This window comes from Hemitrygon akajei, chromosome 10, assembly GCF_048418815.1.
Source record: "Hemitrygon akajei chromosome 10, sHemAka1.3, whole genome shotgun sequence".
NCBI lineage: Eukaryota > Metazoa > Chordata > Chondrichthyes > Myliobatiformes > Dasyatidae > Hemitrygon > Hemitrygon akajei.
Genome location: NC_133133.1, coordinates 171,286,434 through 171,294,699, shown reverse-complemented (window position 1 = coordinate 171,294,699; position 8,266 = coordinate 171,286,434).

Below are 8,266 nucleotides of genomic sequence, written 5' to 3'. Positions count from 1 at the left end.
TTGAGACTAATGGATGCCTATTATTATTATTATAATTACCATTGGAATCTGAGCTGCTTAAGGTGAATCTATTATCATTAATGCTGTTGATCAATTCATAATTGACAATTTCTCCTGACCAGCATTACACTACATAAAATCACTTTTTGTTATCATGTGGGCGTCTGGACGACATGCAGTTAAATTCTGAAGTTGCTGCTAGAGATGTGGTTTTTCCCCTTTCCCCCAAAAAGTGCTATATTTTGTGATCGCCATCAGTAAATCAGAAATGAAGTGATTACAAAACAAAATAATTCCCACAGCAAAATGCTTGAATAAGTTACAGTTAATTGATGTGGTATAAATGAGTTCTAAAGAGTGATCAAAGCCAAAATAATTAGAAACAGAATCAGGTTTAATATTGCTGGCATATGTTGTGAAATACGTTTCTTGGCAGCAGTGTAATCCAATACTTTTTTAAAAAAACACACACAAAATGCTGGTGGAATGCAGCAGGCTAGGCAGCATCTATAGGAAGAAGCACAGTCGACATTTCTGGCCAAGATCCTTCGTCAGGACTAACCGAAAGGAGATAGTAAGAGATTTGAAAGTGGGAGGGGGAAATCTGAAATGATAGAAGACCGGAGGGGGAGGGATGAAGCTGAGAGCTAGAAACGTGATTGGCAAAAGGGGTACCGAGCTGGAGAAGGGAGAGGATCATGGGACGGGAGGCCTAGGGAGAAAGAAAGGGGGAGGGGAGCACCAGAGGGAGATGGAGAAAAGGCAGAGTGATTGTGAGAGGAGCAGAGAGAGAAAAAAAAGGGGATAGTAAATAAGGGATGGGGTAAGAAGAGGAGGAGGGGCATTAACAGAAGAGAAATCAATATTCATGCCATCAGGTTGGAGGCTACCCAGACAGAATATAAGTTACTACAGCCACATATCCTTGGAATGTGTCTCTACTGCCAACTTTCTCCAGTTGGCTTCAGGCCAGCTCTTCGCTTCATCCCGCACCCTCCGGTCTTCTATCATTTCGGATTTGCCCTTCCCCCTCCCACTTTCAAATCTCTTACTATCTTTTCTTTCAGTTAGTCCTGACGAAGGGTCTCGGCCCGAAACGTCGACAGTGCTTCTCCTATAGATGCTGCCTGGCCTGCTGTGTTCCACCAGCTTTTTGTGTGTGTTGCTTGAATTTCCAGCATCTGCAGATTTCCTCGTATTTGCGGCTTTAAAAAAAACTATAAGTTGCAAAAAAATATACAAAATAAACTGTAAGTACACATCAGCTTAAATTGGAAGCTGAAATATAAAAAGTTGAAATATTTATCTAGATTTTTCTCAGAGTTCTGATTAATTTAAACATATTGTATATAAACACATTGGGACCAGTATATTTTGGCCCAATTAAGTGGTTGTCCTAAATAGCTGGTTTCATAAAAATAGTTGAAAAGGTATAAAAAAGATAAACTACTATTTAATTGAGTAACAAACTATGTATATAAACTAAATACAGGAAAAGTTAGAACAATACAGTAGGAATTCATCCAGTGTATGTAAGCTGCTGTATGTTTTGATATACTGTAAATGAACAAAATCAACACAGGCACCTACTGTAGATAATAGACTGCCTTCGCACAATGCTATCAATAATTTTATCCAACGTATCTTCATTTTCATTGTAATATTCAAGATGACTGGTGATACTTTCAAATTCTCTGGCGGCCTGTGACTAGTGGTGTGCAGTAGGAACTGGCGCTGGGTCCATGCTGTTCGTTATCTATATCAACAGTCTGGGTGACAATGAATAAACTGGATCAGGAAATTTGCAGTTAACACCAAGTTTGGGGACATAGTCGGATGTGGACCAGCTAGAAAAATGGCAGATGGAATTTAATGCAGGTGTGAGGTGTTGTGCTTTGGGAGGACCAACAAGGGTAGATCTTATATGGTAGGCGATAGGGCAATTAACAAAAAGGGTATGGTAGAAGAGAGGGATATGGGAATAAAGATCCATAATTTCTTGAAAGTGGCATCACAGGTAGATAGGGTTGTAAATAGAGCTTTTGGTACATTGGCCTTCATAAATCAAAGTATTGAGTATAAGAGTTGGGATGTTATGTTGAAATTGTATAAGATGGTGAGCATCATTGTCCAGTTTTGGTCACGTACCTAACGGAAAGATGTAAATATGATTGAAAGAGTGCAGAGAAAATATACAAGAATGATGCCAAGATGAGGATCTAGGGAAAGGTGGAATAGGTTAGGACTTCATTTCTTAGAGCACAGGAGAATGAGTGGAGATTTGATAAAGGTATACAGAATTATGAGGGCTATAGAACTATACAGAATTATGAGGTAAATGCAAGCAGGCTTTTTTCACTGAGGTTGCATGAGACTAGAACCAGTCATGGGTTAAGGGTGAAAGGTGAAAATTTTAAGGGAACCATGAGGGGGAACTTTTTCACTCAGAAGTTGGTGAGAGTGTAGAATGAGCTGTCAGCATAGTAGTGAATTTCAACATTTATGGGAAATTTGGATAGATACATGGATGGGAGGGGTTTGGAAGGCTATGTTCCAGGTGCGGTTATATGAAATTAGGCAGATCAATAGAGGAACAACACCTTATATACCGGCTGGGTAGCCTCCAACCTGATGGCATGAACATTGACTTCTCTAACTTCCATTAATGCCCCTCCTCCCCTTCTTACCCCATCCCTGACATATTTAGTTGTTTGTTTTTTTCTCTGTCTCTGCCCATCACTCTGCCTGTTCTCCATCTCCCTCTGGTGCTCCCCTCCCCCTTTCTTTCTCCCTAGGCCTCCCGTCCCATGATCCTTTCCCTTCTCCAGCTCTGTATCCCTTTTGCCAATCACCTTTCCAGCTCTCAGCTTCATCCCACCCCCTCCAGTCTTCTCCTATCATTTCGCATTTCCCCCTCCCCCCACTACTTTCAAATCTCTTACTATCTTTCCCTTCAGTTAGTCCTGACGAAGGGTCTCGGCCCGAAATGTCAACATTGCTTCTCCTTATAGATGCTGCCTGGCCTGCTGTGTTCCACCAGCATTTTGTGTGTGTGTTTGAATTTCCAGCATCTGCAGATTTCCTCGTGTTTGCAGATTAATAGTTCAGCATTGATTAGATGGGTGGAAGGGCCTGTTTCTGTGTTGTACTCTATGACTTTATAAGGGCCTGAATGTCTGCCCCTTATTTTATCTCTTGTGTTCTTGGAAATGTCTTATCCTTGCAAGCATTCGAAAAATGTTAGAACATACAACAGTACATCACAGTGCAGGCCCTTCAGCCCACAATGTTGTGCTGATCTTTTAACCTACTCTAAGATCAATCCAATCCTCCCCTCCCACATAGCCCTCCATTTCTCTTACATCCAGGTGCCTATCTGAGAATAAGTTAAATTTCTCTAATATCTGCCTCTATCACCACCCTTAGTGGCACATTTCACACGGTTCCATCATGTCACTAGACTCTGCAGTATCCAAGTCATCTTCAATGAGTGGTGCCTCAGGAAGGTGGTATCCATCATATAGGACCCCCGTCACCCGGTACATGCCTCGTTTTCATTGTTACCATTAGGAAGGAGGTACAGAATCGTAAAGGCACACACTCTGCAATTCAGGAACAGCTTCTTCCCCTCTGCTATCCGATTTCTGAATGGACATTAAACACATGAACACTACCTCACTACTTATTTTATTTCCTATTGTTTTGCACTACTTATTTAATTCAACAATTCAATGAATATATTTACTGTAATCCACAGTTTTCAATTTTCTCTCTGTTATCGTTTATTGTATTGCACAGCTGCTGCAAAGTTAAGAAATTTCACGATATATGCCAGTGATATTAATTCTGATTCTCAACCCTAAATGTTGGCAATTCCTTTCCTCCCACAGATCTTGCTTAACCCACTGAGATCTCCAGTAGGTAGTTTGATTGCAGAATCTGCAGTCACTTGTGTTTTCAATACCTTGTTTTCCAAATCCTCCATCAGCAGAGTTTGCTTCATCATATTTGAATTTGCTGTTGTCTAATAGATGGATTTTGGTTTTTATAATAAATTAATAAATCTTCTATCATCGCTTTTAATACAATTTCTGGGCGGTTTGAAGGGCAGTTTGATCACAGTCTTTGTCTAGCAACTCCAAACACATTTTGTCAAAATTATTTGCGATTTGTAGCTGTGCTTTATTTTATCTTGATGCAGTCCATAAATGCCACAAGCTAATTACCCTCTACACAGAGCCTGCTCATCCAGAAATTCCTTTCTAATTTGTAATCTCAAACCTCATAAAAATAAATAATGGAAACAAAATCACAATCTTTCAAACTTGGCTGCGTTCATTGGGAAACATGTTTTCCATCTGATAAGTTTCTGGAGTTTGTGTTTAGAAGAACTATGCATATTACTGCGTCTTTTCCATCTATGAGGGCAAATCTGCTTTGTGGGACTTTCCATGTGATCCTAACCAAGGTTCTGCATGTATTCCTTACTTTACTGCTCTCTGGCACCCTTCACTGAATGCATTGAGCTATTTTTCTCCATCTAGTTATATATTCTGCCAATATAACCAGAATCAGGTTTAACATCACCAGCATATATCATGAAGCACAATTAGTGAGGTGGTGTTCTTGAGTTCAACGTCTATTCAGAAATCGGATGGCAGAAGGGAAGAAGCTGTTCCTGAATCACTGAGTGTGTGCTTTCAGGCTCCTGTATCTCCCACCTGAAGGTAGGAATGAGAAGAAGGTGATGGGGGTCCTTAATGATGAACACCTTTTCCTAATGTTTATAGTATGAACAATTACCTGAGAACATCATTCCAGAACGAAAAATTGAGTTTAAAGGCATCAAAGAAAATTATTAAATATCTTTCATTAGATTTTCAACCAGATTAGATAATTTGCTATAAATTTTCATATTCTGGCACTGGCTGACTGTTAGACAATGGTTCTCAATATTTGTGAATAAACTCAGGGGATAAGATTGTGTACTTGCATCAACTTTGCTAATTCCATTATTGAAAAGTGCGTTGTGCAGTTAATGTCATATTTATAGTATGTGTAATTTAAAAAAAAAACAAGTTATTACTTTGTATGCTTCTGAAAGTAAGACTGGAGCTCGAAAACCAGAAATAATCTGTGTGCAGATTTGAAACTAGAAAGTTTAAAGATAGGTCTGCTGACATGAATGAACTATGGTTAGATGTTTTATTTCATGCATTGGATCTTCCAACAATTTTGCAAAAAAAAAAATTAAGTTAGCAGCAATTTTACTTACTGCAGGTTAATTACAAAAAGAGAAAGCACTGGAAAAACAGCAGGTCTAGCAGCATCTGTTTTAATGCATTTCAATTCATTAGCATGATTTCTAATATAATTGAATTTTCATTGTTGGGAAGTTAAAAATAATCCAATGCTTAATACATCATGAAATTAATTAACTATGAATCATATTCATCAATTTAAATGTATCAAATACTTTTGAAAATGGCCTTTGATTTGCATCATAAAATGTTAAAGAGCTATTGCTACTGAGAAAGATTATGCACATAAATAATAATTTCTCTAAGTGTTTTTATGTAGTCTTGTAAAAATGTCACATAATTAGTTTCAAAATACACTTTAAAATTGCAGGGGCCATAAAAACAATCACTGAGTCTTAAAAATAAAAAGGCCAATGCTGGAATTCTGAAATAAATACAGAAAGTACTAAAAATACTCAACAGGTTAAAAGACATCTGTTGAATGAAATGGAATTATCCTTTCATGTCAAAGCTATTATTAATGCTTTTTGAGTTAGTGATTTAGATGCATATCATATTATTACTGAGTTAAGTATTGTATGTAATGAGTTTTTGCTACAACAAGTGTATGGGACATTGGAAAAAATGTTGAATTTCCCCATGGGGATGAATAAAGTATCTATCTATCTATCTATCTATCTATCTATCTATCTATCTATCTATCTATCTATCTATCTATCTATCTATCTATCTAAAATCCCTTTGCTAGATCCCTTTGAAGGCTCATATGTCATACCGAAATTAACCACCGGAGGGCACTAGCCAACTAACTTTCCTCTTCAGAATCAGTCAGGTTTCATACCATCGGCCCACGTCCTGAGATTTGTTAACTTAGCAGTAGCAGTACAATGCAATACGTGATAATATAGAAAAATATAAGTAAATCAATTACGAAGTGTATATATATATATATATGTTTATTAAATAGTTAAAAATAATGCAAAAACAGAAATGATAAAAAAATTAGGTCATGTTCATGGGTTCAATGTCCTTTTAAAAATCTGATGGCAGAGGGGAAGAAGCTGTTCCTGAATCGTTGAGTGTATGCCTTCAGGCTTCTGTACCTCCTTCCTGTTGTTAAGAGAGAATGTCCTAGGTGATGGGGTCCGTAATAATGAATGCACCTTTCTGAGGCACTGCTCCTTGAAGATGTCTTGGATACAATGGAGGCTAGTACCCAAGATGGAGCTGACTATTTTACAACTTGCTGTAACTTCTTTCTGTTCTATGTTTCTAGACACCCCCTCCCCATACCAGACAGTGATGCAGCCTGTCAGAATGCTCTTCACAGAACATCTATAGAAGTTTTCAAATGTTTTAGGTGACAAACCAAATCTCCTCAAACTCCTAATGAAATATAGCCACAGTCTAGCCTTCATTATAGCTGCATCGATATGTTGGGACCAGGTTAGATCCTCAGAGATCTTGACACCCAGGAACTTGAAATTGCTCTCTCTCATCACTTCTGATATCTCTCTGAGGAATGGTCCATGTTCCCTTGCCCTACCCTTTCTGAAGTCCACAATCAGCTCTTTGGTCTTCCTGATGTTGAGTGCAAGGTTGCTGCTGCATTACCACTCAACCAGCTGGTATATTTTGCTCCTGAACGCCCTTTTGTCTCCATCTGAGGATCTACCAACAATGGTTGTATCATCAGAAAATTTATATTTGGCATTTGAGCTATGTCTAGACACACAGGCACAGGTATGGAGTGAGTAGAGCAGTGGGATAAGTACACATCTCGAGGTGCATTGTGTTGATTGTCAGCAAGGAAGAGATATTATCACCAATCCGCACAGATTGTGGTCTTCCGGTAGGAAGTCAAGGCTCCAATTGCAAAGGGATGTATAGAGATCCAGGTTCTGTAGCTTATCGATCAAGACTGTGGGAATGACGGTGTTAAACGCTGAGCTATAATCAATGAGCAACATCGTGACAAAGGTGCTTGTATTGCCCAAGTGATCTAAGACCACCTTTGGTCCTTGTTTATCAATTGAATGCAGAATAAAGATCTGAATTTGTCAATAGCAGGGGTTTCCAACTTTCTAAAACTGATTTTAAAGGATCAGGTTAAAAGGGGCAGAAAATTCAGAGTTTAAAGGTACTGCATGGACTAGATGGGGTGAAGAGTCTGTTTCTGTGCTGTACTCTGAAATTTTCCATAACTCTTACCAAGCGACTCAGTTTTGCTTCATAATATATGGAGGATCTTTATGAGTTGAACTTATTAAACATTCTGCAGGTCCAATAGAGTTTTGAATGGAAATAACGTAGAGCCATAGAGCACTACAGCTCAGAAACAGCCCTTTGGCCCATCTAGTCCGTGCCAAACCATTACTCTGCCTAGCCCTATTGACCTGCACCTGGACCATAGCCCTCCATACCCCTCCCATCCATGTACTTATCCAAATTTCCTTTAAATGTTGAAATCGAACCCACATCCACCACTTGTGCTGGGTGCACTCTCACCACTCACTGCGTTAAGAAATTCCCCCTCAAATTCCCCTAACTATTTCATCTTTCACCCTTAACCCATGACCTCTAGTTGCAGTCCCACCCAACCTCAGTGGGAAAGCCCTGCTTGTACTTACCCTATCTATACCCCTCATAATTTTTATACCTCTACCAAATGCCTTCTCAATTTTCTACGTGTAACCCTCAGACTTGCCCAGTTCGTGTTCGTCTAGGGGAAAACAGCCTTTGGCCCTGCCAAACTGAGAAATCACATTTGTGTGGATGCTGTGTAATGTACCACCAAGTTATAAACCCACAATGCAAAATATCAGACAGTACACCACATGCAATTAAATGATTGAACTTTATGAATCTTAAATCTGAATATAGTGTTAGTAATGAAAATTTAAAAAAAGGGCCCAATTCAAGGAAAAGTCAAAAGTGAACGTTGGAGCTCACTCAGTCACCATTCTTCCACCATCGATCTCCTCTGAGCGTCGCCAACCTTCAGA